Raw genomic sequence first — 16240 nt, 5'->3', positions numbered from 1 at the left:
TCCGTGGACTACAATATAAAAATCCACTAAGCCAATACACTTACAATCTCAAGATGTCCATCCATCCATTTTCTGAGCCGCTTCTCCTCACTAGGGTCGCGGGCGTGCTGGAGCCTATCCCAGCTGTCATCGGGCAGGAGGCGGGGTACACCCTGAACTGGTTGCCAGCCAATCGCAGGGCATATCGAAACAAACAACCATTCGCACTCACAGTCATGCCTACGGGCAATTTAGAGTCTCCAATTAATGCATGTTTTTGGGATGTGGGAGGAAACCGGAGTGCCCGGAGAAAACCCACGCAGGCACGGGGAGAACATGCAAACTCCACACAGGCGGGGACGGGGATTGAACCCCGCACCTCAGAACTGTGAGGCTGACGCTCTAACCAGTCGGCCACCGTGCCGAATCTCAAGATGTATTTGCTCATAATGCCACTAAGTTATAATTTTGAGAAATTCAATCATCAAGGAAAAGTAATTATATTAAACCTACTCACTGTTGTCATTGAATTATTTTCTCTTGTTGTCCTTTTCTCCACATCTTTTGAGCTTCACAATACCCCCATGGCCTAGTCAATGATTTCAGCCCAGTCTGTTCCGAAGCATGGGAATATATGTGCATATATCCAAGCTCCAATCACCTTAGAATTAGTTTAATGTCAAAATCTTCTTCCCAGTCTTGTCAGTGTCAGACTTTATCGGCATAGACAGGGCTGAAGTCTCCATTGGGGGACTATGAGTATCTGTGATGTGTCCTTTCACAGTGGGAGAGAAGCCCAGGAAACCACCCCTGCCCTTACGCCCTGGGTCATCAAACAAAAGCATCCATCAAACACCTTTTGACAAGAAGAACATCAGTAAGCAGTAACAAAGTATGTGGTTCTACACCAGTCTCGGACACGCTCCAGGTGTCACAACAACAAAATGACAGGTTGTTAGACTTGTCTTTGTAAAAGACTTTGTTCCTTACTTGATTTTTTTCTTTTTACCATAATGACTTCCAAGAAGTATGCACTGAAATGTTTTACAATGAGATGCTATTTATGTCCTATTTCCATTTGATACAGAAGAGCTGATAATGGATCACAAAAGGTAATCTTACAGTAAATTCTCATTCAGTTACTTATCAAACCAATAATCAGCCATTTTGTAGGGAAGAGCATAATAGCTGATTAGTGAATTTTGTCAATATAGTATTAACAACAACATTAATAGGGTGCTGAATTAAGAGAGAGCTATTAACAAGGCAATGTCAGCTGGGTCTTGAAGCAATGGAGGCAAAATAGAATGCACTACTTGTCACCAACGAGCAGAGCTGTTCAACACATTGCTGGCTAAAGAAAAGAGAGAGAGAGACAGAAAATCACAGTGTGTACTATATATGAATAAGGGACTATTTCACGTGTTTTGGTACAAGAGATGGATTAGTGTATTAGTTGATGACAGAAAAGTATTATTATCAAGCATTTCTTGAGGGGCAGGAGGCACCCCACTGTGCTGACGCAGACTCCTGAGCCGGGCCGGCAGGGGAAATTCATTCGACTGCCTGGGCCACAAACATGCTCCAAAACTGCTCGGAGTCCATTTTCTATCGGTAGAAAGCCTTGAAAGAACGTGAGAAACTTCAGGGACAATCAAAACGTGACGGCCAGGAGATAACATAGTGTCATCTGTGGTAGACTGTGGGCTGAACCATAGTGCGCATTTGAACTCCCCTCACATCCTGTTATGGATGCCATGATAAACAGTGAGAAAATATATTAATATGAGGAATATAAGGGGGAATGAGGAATCTTGTATATATTTAAAAAAATATTATTGCTGTTGTTGTGACCAATAATTTTCACGGTAACAGGAAATTGCAACAACCAGTTTAGTCCCTATTTGCGCCTGTATTGCTTGTGAAGTTGCTCAAGACATTTTATAGCTCAGTCTGCCGTGAACATTTAGCGAGAGGACAGATTCACAGGTCCTCTAAAGAAGTGGCACCCCCTTTTTATTATTTGTCCTCTGACACTGTTGAAAATAAAAAAAGAATACAAATCCCAGAAGGCGTATGTCTTAAGACCATAATTCACAGCATGATTCAAAGTCAAAGCTTTATCTAAGGAGAATTTAGCTGTAATGTCATGACAGTTACCCAATTGGGTCATCTAGGGTTGAATTCATCACTTGGGGCTTCAGCCTACCGTGAAACTGGGAACGCTTCCAGGGGGGGGAGGGGCAAAATTTGGAATCTACAGTATATCCAGCCCTACTGCTGTTGGGTAGAGTGATGTGTGCTCACTCCAGCCCATAGAGTCATTATGCTGCATGTATGCGTGTAATAAGAGTAATACTGTACCGACCATACTAATTTCCACTTGTCAATTAGGCTTCAGATTTGTTTTATTTTAGTAGAAATCTGTGGATGGAAAGGGAGTCATTTTATTCAGCGACAAGGGTGACCATTAAACTGAAACTCCCATTTAAGAATGAGCCCACATTTCTGATGCTTTGCTTGTTTACAAAGAGGTTGGATGTGTCAAACAAGAGCATCTCTGTCTGCAATGATCTGCCTCACGGCTCCAACTGTCTCTTTTCTACAGACGTTGATTCATTTCTGTCACAACATCCACTGATAACCGAACAAGACATTGTTTCATTTAATCTCCAGTAAATTGTGGATGCTTGTCTTTTTTTTAAAGTTTTTTTATTAACCTCACAGTCACATTTTGTAAAATGGTATACACCTACATTGTGCCCAGTTGGCCATACATTTCAGAATCCATCCATCCATCCATCCATTTTCTGAGCCGCTTATCCTCACAAGGGTCGCGGGAGTGCTGGAGCCTATCCCAGCTGTCTTCGGGCAGGAGGCGGGGTACACCCTGAACTGGTTGCCAGCCAATCGTAGCATTTCAGAATCACTTACTCAAAAGGAAACATCCATTTGTAAAGCTCAGGAAAACTCCTCATTTTGGTTGAGGAAAACGTACAACAACTACAAACAAATATATACTATATATCAGAAGTCATTCCATTAAATTTTTGCACTGCAATTTTTTTATACTCCTTTGCATTTATTTCACATCCTCTGTTTATTACCTTCTTTTAAATTATCTCCCAAATGTGCCACAAACATCCTACTCCATTTTGTGGGAAGGCAAACCGATCGAATGGTGAACATTAAATAAATGAAATAGTTAACTAACAAACCATCGTGGCCATTTGGAATAACACTCTGTCATTCCCTCATTACAAAGGCCACTCCATAACGATCCCATTTTGGGGACTCATTCACTGAAATAATCTGCGCCGAGAGCAAATAGCCTGGACCCGGTGATTGACTTTGCCAGACATTTTCTCATTTAACTTGCAGTGTATAAGGCAATTATAGTAGGCTGTATTTGAGAGGATGGGATAAGGAGATTGAAGGCGAGAGAAAGAAAAATGTTGAAAAAATGAGACAGAATGTTCTACCATAAAGTCAAAAAAATAAAAATAAATATATATATATATATATAAACACATATATATATTCATACACACACACGTGTATATATATATACATAAATATATATATTTTTTCGACAACAGTGTGACTGTGTATATATATCCATCCATCCATTTTCTGAGCCGCTTCTCCTCACTAGGGTCGCGGGCGTGCTGGAGCCTATCCCAGCTGTCATCGGGCAGGAGGCGGGGTACACCCTGAACTGGTTGCCAGCGAATCGCAGGGCACATAGAAACTAACAACCATTCGCACTCACAGTCATGCCTACGGGCAATTTAGAGTCTCCAATTAATGCATGTTTTTTTGGGATGTGGGAGGAAACCGGAGTGCCCGGAGAAAACCCACGCAGGCACGGGGAGAACATGCAAACTCCACACGGGATTGAACCCCGCACCTCAGAACTGTGAGGCTGACGCTCTAACCAGTCGGCCACCGTGCCGCCATATATATATATATATATATATATATATATATATATATATATATATATATATATATATATATATATATATATATATATATATATATATATATATATATATATATATATATATATATATATATATATATATATATATATATATATATATATATATATATATATATATATATATATATATATAAACCAATGAATGATACTGTTCTGTAAACTTGTATCTGGTTTTGCATAGGGATTAAAACCACATTTACTACTAACACTATGCACTATGCTTGGCCCTCCACAGAATATCAAACTGCACTCATGCATCGTTTGTATTCCCCTAGAAACTTAGGAAAACAATGTTGTTGGTCTCCTAAATGGGGAAGGGTGGAGCTGGCTTGGACCCCATCTGAGCTGGCTTGGACCCCATCTGATCAGGACATACGTTGCACGATGTTGCCTGTCTCATTAGGATTCACATTTTAATCGCGCTTGGCTCGCTGTAAAATGTGTCCGTTCACATGCAGATGCACAACATGCACATATGGATCCACTTTTACATGGTAATGAGATCATTTTATTATAAAGCTGTATAAAAAGCCAGTCGCAGCAAGGGGTAAAGTGGGAAGTTGGGAAGAGTTAGTCATTTGCACACTATTAGTTGTAGAACGTGCTGACTTAAACCTGAACGAAACACTGTTTTAACTTCAGAGGTTTACGGTGTCCTTGCACGCTATTACTTACTAACATGAAGTTAGAGAGAGTCATTTGAGAGGAAATATTCCTGCATGCATGCACATGTGCTTGCACATGCACTGGCATGCATGCATGCACACTAATTTTGATGGATCGCTACTGAAGCAAGCACTTTAACTATACACACTGGATGCATATAATCGTGCACTGTTGAATTAGTTTTAAAAAAAGGTAATAGATTAGATCATTATTTAAGTTTTTTTAGGTGAGTTTAATATTTGTACTTGAAGGAGTGGTCATAAATTGTCAGTTGGAATTTACATTTTCTTTTTAACAATATTTATTATTAATGTGGTCATAAAAAATGCTCAGGCAGAATTGTGCGTTATTGTAATTAATTAGATTGTGCACAAGGTAGCGGTCGGTGAGTGTAAGTAAAATAAATTATTTTAAGGCAAATGTTTCAGGGGTGAATTCCAGTGTGGGTCATGTCACACTAACCATGCCATATTGTTTTTGCAGAACATTCCACCAAGTACTATTGAAAATCCTCAATCCATCTGATTAGGTGTCATCTGTTGATTTCAATGAGATTATGATCTGAAAAAGCACTAAATGACACGTGACATCAGCCATGGTAGATTGAGCCACATTGTCGCAGACTTCCACTATGACAACATCATTCTGCTCCAATCCAACACTAGCATCAAAATGGGAGTTCAGAACATCAACAGAGGCCATTAGGAATAGCAATTAAAATTATAAATCTAACGGAAATTTTTCCCATGGTCAAAGTGCAGATTAGTAATGAAAATGAATATCCATCCGTCCATTTCCCGTACCACTTATCCTCACTGGGGTCGTTGGCGTGCTGGAGCCTAAGCCAGCTGACTCTGGGCCAGAGGCGGGGTACACCCTGGACTGGTCGCCAGCCAATCGCAGTAAAAATGAACAATTATTAATATTTTCATTCAGCAAGCATAGGGAAAGAAAAAAATATCTTTATTTCCTGCACCTCAGACATGGAGATGAACATCATTCCTTGTCTGGTTATAACACAAATCAACCTCTCAGGATCAAATCAGAAACTGTCTCAAAATCCAAAGTGCAACGGTGACAGTGAGTCCAGGAGCCTGTCAGCTTCACTCACATCTTTATCTTTTCTTCTTTCTCCTGCAGAGAATTTGAATGGTAGAAGAGCCTGCCTGTGGCGTGTGGAAGAAGGAAATGTCCAACCTAATATCCTGTCTGAAGCGTGTACGCTCTCCATCAGCCTCTATCAGTAGATCTGGCGGATGGGTGGATCAGGTGGAGGGACGGCAGAGCTTCCATCATATCTGATTCTCTTTCTCTTTGCTCTCCTTTTGCATGGAACCTGTTAAATGCATACAGCTAATTCATGGGGAATGAAAGCACATATTCGGTATAATTTATATGTGGGAACAATGCAGTGAAGATAGTGAACATAAAGATTAACATAAAAAAAACTACATTTGGATCAAATTATATTAATTACAAGCGGTGCATTCAAAGTCTGCCTTGACAAAGATGATAATGCTCATTTTGATACTTTGACAGGGTTTTAATTAAAAAACAGTGGTTATTTGTGTAGTTTGCAGTGGTGAATAACAGCACTGCATCACATTGACGTCTGTCAAATATTTATTTGAATATTTCTGCATTATTATTTGCATACATTAACAAGATAAAATAATCTCTCTTGAGATCCAGGCATTTGACATGACTGATGCGTGAATAAAAATGTAAATGCTCTAATTATTCTAAATTCCTGTCTTGTGCTAGCACATATGGAGACCGCTAAAGAAATATTGACACAGAATGCCAGAAAGCAATACACTGTTTTGTAAACAAATCTTCAGCCCGTAATGTTCTGATTTAGTCTAGTGCAGACAGTATTTTGTGACAGCTAAAATGAATGCACTTTTTTTTTTTATTGGAGGTCTTTCTCATTCCTTTTGGCCAAGGAAAAAAAAAGGACAAAAAAAGAAAGGACAAAAGCAAGCAGACAAAAAAAGAGACTAAATGATGGGGGCATAACTGCCATAGCCCTCTTCATGGTCCCTTTCCATCTCGACTCATATGACCTTCCCCCAAAAACACAGGCTGTAAAATTTGGAACTGTTTATAAAATGTATTTGCTAAATTCTACACCTCCCTGAATTATGCAACTTTTCTTTCGTCCCCTTTTCTTCCCTCCCAACACTGACAATTTAACACCAAATTCATACTGACAATGCCAAAATGAGGTCCATCGAAGGGTGAGACAAAGTGGCCGTCATATGAATACATATTTTAGGGTGTACACAACGTTTACTTACTGAGTGTATTATTAACATAAAGCGAATGCTCTGAGACAGGAGCGTGGGTATAAAATGTTCTTTTTCACATATTTTTGTCAGCAAGCGGAAAACAATGACGTTTTGTAAACATAGTCATGAATGAGTGAATGTAATAATATAGATTTATGATTCTAGTTCAATAATTTTTTTCATTTTTAGGAAATAAATGTTATATAGACTTCAATCACAATTTTATTTAATTTACTTGTGTGAAAGAAAATGTATTCAAATTGAACAATATAACATTTTAGTTGAACAAAAGAAGATTTCCCCTTAAAAAAAAGTAAATTTAAAAAAGATGACATACAGTTAGAATTTCAATTGATCAGCTACTATAAGCTCTATGGGAAATGCTTCAGATGGAAGAAGCAACATTCAATACCTAGTCAACAGCATAATTAGGGCATTGCAAAACATGTATCACTGTAGTACTGCGGTTATGTCATGTTGTAACATGTTCTGCAGTTAGGGTAAAACAGAGTTTTAATCAAATTATGTTACCATTATTGTTGACGTGTTATTTATTTTTCCTTTTCCTGACACTGTCAATGAAGCATTAACATGTGCAAGTTTAAAAGTAATTCACCTTTTAATATTCATCATGGTTACAAAAATCTTTCATGACCATCGGCTCAAATTTAGTTTTTGTATTTTGAGTGGATGAGTGTTTTTTTTTGTTTTTGTTTTTTTTTTTCCGCGCGATTCTTTTTTCAACATGCTGGGCTATAGTCGGGGAATGGGTAGTGGGGAAGGCTATGGGTGGGAGCTAAGCTTTGTGTTTGGGGCCTCTTATACAAAAAACAAAACATAAAGACAGCCCCAGTCATCAGCATGGGGTGCAAAGTGCAGCTGCCCTGCTAATGAGATTTTAAAACTGGCCATAATGTCCCTTCAAATTGCCCTTATATGGAGAATTATATGCTTCATGCGTTGATTTATTTAAATGGGGACGGTGATTCGGTGAATGCGCAGCATGTGTAAATGTGTGTTTGACATCAATAGCCCGCAGCTAGAACCAAACTGTGTTCTCGTTTGTCAACTCACAAGGACAATAATAATACTAATAATAAAAGCAAGAAGAAGAAGAAGAAGAAGAAGAAGAAGAAAAATAATCTATTATGGCATTACCCATTAGTGATAGGTATTTAAATTTCCTTGATTAATGAATCAGAAATTAACAATCTATGTTTTATACTTTATATAGATTGTTTTTAAATCTATATAAAATATGAAATCTCTATTAAAAAAAGAAACATATTTTTTATCAATTCATAGTCCACTAGTCAAATGTTAAATTATTTGTCTGAGGAATATAAAAATAAGTAGCAGAACAGAAGAGCACACGGAAAGACATTGGACCCAGATTTGTCCAAATGTCATTAAATTCAAATGCACATCAAAGTAGCTGCATACTTATTCTTGTTGAGAAATAATGTTATGTCAAAGGGTGAATTCAGTCCATTGTGAGTCAGTCGAGCAGCTCAAAACATCGACTCCAAATGTTTCAAATCTGAAATTACATAGGTATTAATGTGCTAAATTCACCTGCAAACATTGCACTCTCTTTATGCGACAGTACTTTTCTATTTTGACATTATCTGAAGTCCATTTGGACAGGAAACTAGTCTGGCTGAATTACTACTCCGCTGTTTCTGTCAAGTAATGAAATCCATTCGTGGCTTCATTATTTCAAAGAAATGCAACAAAATTAACAATGCTATCGAGACTGATCGATTTACCAAACTCCACGCAATCGTCAAAAATCTTGGTTACCAAAAAAGGAATAAATCTTACCCACACTGTTAAAAATTAAACATTACTCAGTAATTATAAGTTTCAGCCAGCATAATTTACCATAATAACACACCCAAAACACAAACACACAAATCAGTTCCTTTTCAAGTGAGGCTCACGCCACAATGAGACAATGAGGTAATGTTTGGATATACCCACTGCGTACTTACAAATGATACACAAATATGTAGAAAACTCGCAAGATGGTACTGTCTCACGTTACTGTGTGAATATGTCAATGCACAACACAAGAATGACTGTTTGTAGTCACTCAAATGGGACTGTGTGTGTGTGTGTGTGCGTGTGTTTGAGAAAGAGGGGACAGAGACAGAGGGTTACAGGCCTGCATGAAGACGTCCTTTGTATGTGTGATGCTTGTTCTTTGTGGGGGGAAAAATGAAGAACATCAGCATGAGAAAAGATGGCGAGGGCTGCGTCGCTGATCATTGACACTTGCTGAAAAAGCCCATAGATAGAAAATGACAACCAGCAATGCACTCACACACACACGCGCACACACACACACACGAGCCGTGTGGTAGGATTCATGGTTTTCAGTGCACAAAGTGGCATCGCTTCGTCATAAAAAAAATAATAATAATAAACATTTTTTACGTCACTTTTTTCAGAGGCTGATGTAAGTGCCCTCTAAATGTTCTAATTTCGGTGTCTTTGATCTGTACTGTGTTTTTATATCGCGTGCGTGTGTGTGCCTGTTTGTGCACAGGCATCTGTAGGATGTCTAATTAGAGAGTGCGTCAGTGCCAACCTCTTGTTTTTAAGATCCCATTTCAAAGCAAAGGCTTATTTTGGGCGGGGAATGCGTCGGTTTCTCCTCAAACCTCACTTGACTGAAGAACAAGGTCGACGAAGACGTGACAAGTGATGTGTAAGCTTGAGTTTGTGCAATCACATGTTGGGATTTGGACAAAGGCCTTCCATCTGTAGTGCTGAATGTTGACACTTGTTCAATGTGACACTTTGTGCTATGCTTTATTTAATTAAGTAATATTTTCCTGTTTCTTTTTTTGTTTGTTTTGTTTTTTGTTTGGGGTTTGGGGGGGCAATCTGACACCAGGGCTAAACACTGCCCCCATGTGGAAAGACACAGACAGCTCATTGCCCTTGAACGTCTGGTTGATGAGACCTTTAAAAGAATGATTGATGTGAGCCTATATTTGAAATACTGCACAATTGAAGTCAGTTTCTATATTGTTGCCAAGCACACGCAGCATTTTCGATCTACAGATGCCAGTGCTACATATAAGGCTCGTGCCTGCTATCCCTTCTTCTTTCAATGAATATTTGCGCTAAGAGACTAAGTGCAACAGAACAGTTTAGGGCGTTTCCACTGTGCTCCTTGTTTTAAAGAAGAAGATGCTGTCCTCTACTGGCATGTTTTATTATAGCAACTAATGTTGATCCAAGAGCGTCTCTGGTATAATAAATAAAGAAGAGGACAGGAATAAAGGAAAGTATGTAATTATTGTGAGACAAGTAAGATATTACCAGAAAGGGGTTTTTGTTTGATGGAATTGAATTGAAAGGGTATTGTGATGAGATTTCATCTTAAGTAACACAATAAAGATGACGTTCCTCTTTGATGAAGATTTAGGCTAACATTTACGTAGAAAGACCTCTGTTTTAGTAACTATATTTTCATTTGCGAAACGTTTAATAAGCTGCCTCACAATTGATAGGCTCTGAGTTCGAATCTTGTGATTCGAACAGATCGGCTCGGGACTTCCTGTGCCTCGTATGCATGTTCTCCCCATGCTTGCGTGGGTTTCCTCCCACATCCCAAATCATGCATGGTAGGTTAATTGAAGACTAAAATTTCCATTGGTGTAAATGTGAATGGTTGTATATATATATATATATATCGGTTAACATCAGCTCATACTGTATTTAATAAGGATACCATTATAGTTAGTTTTTATTTCAATGTTACTTTTCTTTTTCAAATTGATTTAGTTTTAATTAGCTTTTACAGCAGGTTTGTTAGTTTTTATTATTATTTTTTAAATGCTTCATTTTAGTTGAGTTTTTATTAGTTTCAGTGTTAGTTTTGGGGATTTGTCAAGTGTGAGATAAAAAAAAGATCACGTCAGGTATTGTGTGATAAAAACTCAACAAAAAAAATCCCATTTAAAAAAATATATATTTTTAACTTTCTAAAAGATAAACAACCATCCACAAATCAATTAATTACAGTTACTGTACAACAGTCCACAAAATTCGAATTTGAACTTGAATAAGTGCAGTGCATAATATTGCTTCTAAGGTTAAATTAGATGCATCACAACGCACAGTAAAACTTTTCATGAGACACATCCTCTCGTATGGCCTTTTTAAAAATGTGTTTATATTTTTTCATTTGTATAAAAAAAATTATTTGCCTGTTTTCCTTACCTTGTTGTTAAATTGCAAACTTCTCAAGTGGACTTTCATATTTGTGACTGTTAGATAGAAACTAAGATTGCTTTTACCTTCTGTATCTCCAGTAAAAGTGCACCCAGTCTGTTTTTTTGTTGTTGAGTCCAATGATTATTGTCACAAAGCTTATCAGGTTTTTCTGCTGTTGAAGTAGTGCTGTGAAATTGTCCTGTTGTTGCGGTAGTTCCATCATCTGCTGTGTCAGTGAGACAAACTCCTTGTCTGCTTTCACATGTGCCTTTCGTGGCAGGAAACAGCAGCATTATGAGACTCTCGGCAGTTGTACGTTTTTCTGAGTTTTCCCAAAAAAACAAATAAACGTGCAGGTTACCTGAAGGCACTAGCTGGTCAGTAGCCGTCGTAGCCGTTTCTGTTCGCAACACGTAGCAACACAGCTAGGACGTACAAGTTAGCTTCACAGCAAAACTTGTGCTTGGTCTGGCGAGATGTCAATACCACAGCACTGCCCGATGATGTCACTTCTAGGCGACACACAGTGAGTGAACTACAATTCCCAAATGACTGTTCGACCTTTCTCCCGTAGCCCTTCTGTCTATATATTTATCTGAAATAAATACATTTATAATCAACGCTGAAAGCTCATGTATGAAATTATTCAACGAAGATGAAAACAGAGGAAATTTTTGCTATGATTATAGTTAGTTTTAGTAACTAAACGTAAAATGTAGCTTTCGTTAACATATTTTTTTAAAACATTCTCGTCTTTATTTCATTTACGAAAATGTTTGTCAATTGTAGTTATTTCGTTCATTTTTGTTGAGTATAATAAACTTGATACCCGTCCATATCGTCGGTTGCAACACCAGCCAAGAGCAATGACATGCTCCACGCACGCATAGCTGCGATTTCGCATGGTCCTTTTCTGCACAGAGACATCTTCATGCGAGACTGTGAGTGCGGCATATTTAAAGGGAATAAAAGGCATTTACACCTGTCACGAAAATAGAACCCAAAGTTATTTATTATCTGTTCAGTGTCGTGAGGTGGAACCTATCACTGCTTACTTTTGCCAAGAGTACACCCTGGATGTCCTCCTGTCCAATGAACCAAACAAGCATGTTTTCTGATTTTGGGAGTAAGCTGCAGTACCCCAAGAACCCACGCAAGCACAAAACATGCAGCTAGCCTAACAGTAAGGTTCCATGTTTGATCCTCGGCTCAACCCTTTTTGTGTCCGTCATTCCCTTCACACTGGTCGGCAGCAACAATGTCTCTCCACTACTGTCTGTCTTTTGGCCATTTTCTCTCCCTGGTATGGTCTTTATGGTTTTTGTGTGGAAATTGCAAATTTTTTCTGGGTTTTCTGGTTTCCTCGTACATTCCAAAAACATACATGCTTGTTTGATTGAAAATTAAAATGCCCAGGATAGGTGTGTAAGTCAGTGTAAATGTTTTGTTTGTCTATATGTGCCCTGTGATTGACTGGTGACTACTCCAGGATGTACCCCATCTTTAAACCAAAGTCAGCTGGGATATATGAAAATGAATCGATAGATGCATGTACCGTGGCTCCTTTGTCCAGCTCATCCAGCCACACAGCCATTGTCTGTGAGAGGTGGGGTGGTGAGAGGGGGTTTAGATAGATGAGAACCAGCGCACACCACACCACTTCACTTTCCTTCTCCTTCAGCCTGACAGGACCTGAATTACAATAAATGATAGCCCTCCTTGGTCACAAAGCGTTTTGACCTACCACCGTCACATTCTGTACCCTCTCACCCACTGCAGCCCCCTTTTAATGGGTCCCACATGGGCGACCAAGCTCTCTTAGGACCCCGCTGGCAGTGAAGGCCGCTCTCACGATAGGGAAAGACCTGCAGAAGCAATATAGTCATGTGAAATAGCAGAAATTACATTTTTGTGTAAATCTATGAGTCATCAATAGAATAAAACAATCATTGTCTCAGAATGCTAAAATTATACTGGATGACAATGAAAAGGGATCATTTATACTTTTCAGTAAATGTAAAGCAAATATAAAGGTTGGGGGAAATTGGAAGCTGGGGGAGTGGCAGCTGCTTGCAATGTGCTTTTATGAGCCCCTTGATATTTTTCAGATGACACCTTCATACCGTTTTCACCTTCTGACCTGTTTTATTGCTGCAAATCTACATTTAATCACAGAGCCAATAAAATATTTTTTTTTCCCTTAAAGGAGGGACGAAATTGGACGTAAGAGGAGATTTGATGACCTTCCTACAACCTGCAGAGCAGGGTCAGATGTGTCACCTCATTCGTCACGATTTCTGTGTACAATTGTCTGTGCACTTGAGTCTTCTGAACAAGTGCCATACGTACATTTTCCGTGTACTGAATGTGTTTAGGCTTTGTCCCAATTAGAAAATTTTGTCATTACACTTACCTTGTCTATTGTTCACACTGAACTTCTCCATTAGTTATTGATTGATTGATTGATTGATTGATTGATTGATTCAGTCCTGTTTAGCTGTTTGGTCAAACAGAAAGGAGGATCTGTATCCCTTTTATGCCAGAACAGTTTTATTGTGCCACAGTGGAATTTTTAAGCTGCTAATGTGGTTCTTTGTATTCTGATAGATTTTTATTCAAAATTGTAGATGTTTTAAAGTTTGAAGTTTTAAAGGGGGAAAAAAAGGACAGTGAAAAGATAACTAAATAATTTATAGGAAGTTAAGACAACTAAAGGCAGGACATTAGCTTTAATAAAGATGAGGAATATTATAATTATATGCCTAGTACAATGACATACAATAGATTTGAGTGTTGTACTGTATCTGGCAGTAGTGCTACACCCTGTGAAGGAAGGATAGGACAATATAGAAGAGGACTGGACAGGACAAGGACAGGAGAGGAAGCATGCAGGACAGAGGTAGTGGACCCGGCTGTACAACTGAAGTGTGTTTGGAGTGGCTCTGTAAATTGTACTTTAGAAATAGAGTGCAAGTGAGGGGATACCCAGGAAGTTGGCATAGTTATGAGTTATTTATCGCAATGAGTGAGTGGCCCCACACCAAGCGAATAAGTCCCAGCGGTGAGTATCTGTGGACACATGCAAGTGAATTGATACCGTCTCGCATGCACAATAACCTTCAGAAGTGACCTGTAATTGCTGACCCCATCCTACCCTGCCACAGTGTCCCCCGCATGGTGGAAAGGACGCCCAACAGGAGAATGATTAGGGGGGCACCCAGGAGAGCAGCCATGGGGCATGAGAGGGCTGCCCCCACCCGAGCAGCCATCCAGCCAGAGGGGCCCGGCCCCAGGAGCCTAGTGGAAACCCACCTCCCCCCGTTACTATGATTGCCATCTTTCGAAGATGCATATAAGCTGCTACAATAATTGTAAAATATTTTATTTATTTCTAGCGGTGACTGTGTACAGTTTCCATTTAAATCTTGAATGGCTGTAATTAATGATTTTTCTTTATCGCATTGAAATTGTTTTGCAAAAAATTTGCCCGATTTATTGTTGTACTCAAAGTTGGTGTAAAGGTATCTTAACTCTTGTATAAATTCTTTTTTTTTTTTGTTATGACGTTGTCTAATTGATGTTTTGCCTTTTGGAGTTGTTTTTTGAGCAAATCTGTGGGATTCCTTGCATACTCTCCTGTGAGATGTTTACTTTTCCCCTCAATTTCATTTTGTTATTTTAGGTCGTGTTTTTTTTTTTGGGTACTAAGACTATGATATGAGTCGACTGGTTTCACACAGCAGAGATGGGAATATGGTAGGGGAGTCATTGAATTTCAAGAAGTCATCCCATTCTTTCCTCAAATGAATAAAAGTCAAGGTCTTTCAATAAAGACGTGTCAAACGGCCATGTTGGGGGAGGTGCCACATTTGACTCCATTTTTAGGTTGAGAGAAGTTGCTGCGTGGTCACTGACGATGATTGGATGTATTTTTTATGAAATTATCCATCAATCAATCAAACTTTATTTGTCAGCACTTTTCATACAAAAAAAGCAACACAAAGTGCTTTACATTAACTAAAATATAAAAATAAATAAAATCCGTCAATTATTAAGAAATGAATTAATAATTAGCTAGTTATTAAACTATGCCAATTATTAGTAAAATTGCATTCATGTCTATGACTGCAGAGCTGCCAACCTATAGAAATTAACTTTCAGAACAATTTTTCTGATGTGGCTGAGTGGTGCCAACCTTGTGATAGGTGCCAGGTCACTAAAGATGCCCAGCTGGCAGCCCGTAGCTTCAGGGGCCTGGCCGAATGAGATCTTAGCCATAGATTACACCTTGCTGCAACCTACCCATCACGGGTTAGCAAAAGTCCTGGTTGTTACTGACGTTTTCAGTAAATATATAATTGCAGTTCCCAGACGTGACCAAAGAGCTTCGATCGTGGCTTTTGTCTTGGTCAACAAATGCTTCTCAAAGTTTGATGTCCCGGCTTGGATCCTTTCTGACGAGGGCCGCAGCTTTGTGTGCTGAATGGAATAGAGAAGTCACGCACAACACCATACCACCCTGCAGGCAACGGTCAATTCGAACACAACGCTTCACAACTTGCTGAGCGGAAGAGCGACTGGAGCTCCTGCCTGCCACAGCTCCTGTACTCTTTTAACACTGCACCCCACCAGTCAGCAGGTAAATCTCCTTTCTTCCTCTTGTTTGGGCAGGAGCCCAGGTCCCCTGTTGACATTTTGCCGGGTAGAGTACAGGAGCCGGTGGGTGGCACTGTCCATGAGTGGATGCAGGAGCACGAGATCTGGTTACAGATCACTTTCAAAGAGGCCAGAGATTGGTTGAAGAGCGCAGCAGATTGCAGAAAGAAGAACCATGACCAACATGTCAGAGATGACCCACTGGAGAAGGGTCAGCTAGTCTTGTTGCGTGACTTCAATGCTAAAGGGCGTCATAAGATCAGGGATCTCTGGCACTCTGTAAGGTGCAACAACAGGCTGGATGTACAGCGTCAGGTGTTGCATTAATTAAAAGAAAACGCATGTCAAGATATTTTACGAGGTTTAAAGCACTTTGTTACACAACATGTAATAAGACAGCAACCTACTACAT

At 39.2% G+C, this 16240-nt stretch overlaps 1 long non-coding RNA gene across 1 annotated transcript; it reads right to left on the bottom strand.

The window, feature by feature from the left end:
• Positions 1–5629: 5629 nt before the first annotated feature.
• Positions 5630–11722, bottom strand: LOC133481331 (uncharacterized). Its single transcript, XR_009789519.1, has 3 exons — positions 11534–11722; positions 11256–11440; positions 5630–5987 (listed from the first exon to the last, which is right to left on the bottom strand). It is a non-coding gene; the product is annotated as an uncharacterized LOC133481331 (long non-coding RNA).
• Positions 11723–16240: the final 4518 nt, after the last annotated feature.

Source organism: Phyllopteryx taeniolatus, chromosome 7 (assembly GCF_024500385.1).
Source record: "Phyllopteryx taeniolatus isolate TA_2022b chromosome 7, UOR_Ptae_1.2, whole genome shotgun sequence".
Lineage (NCBI taxonomy): Eukaryota > Metazoa > Chordata > Actinopteri > Syngnathiformes > Syngnathidae > Phyllopteryx > Phyllopteryx taeniolatus.
This window is presented reverse-complemented; position numbering and strand designations above follow the sequence as displayed.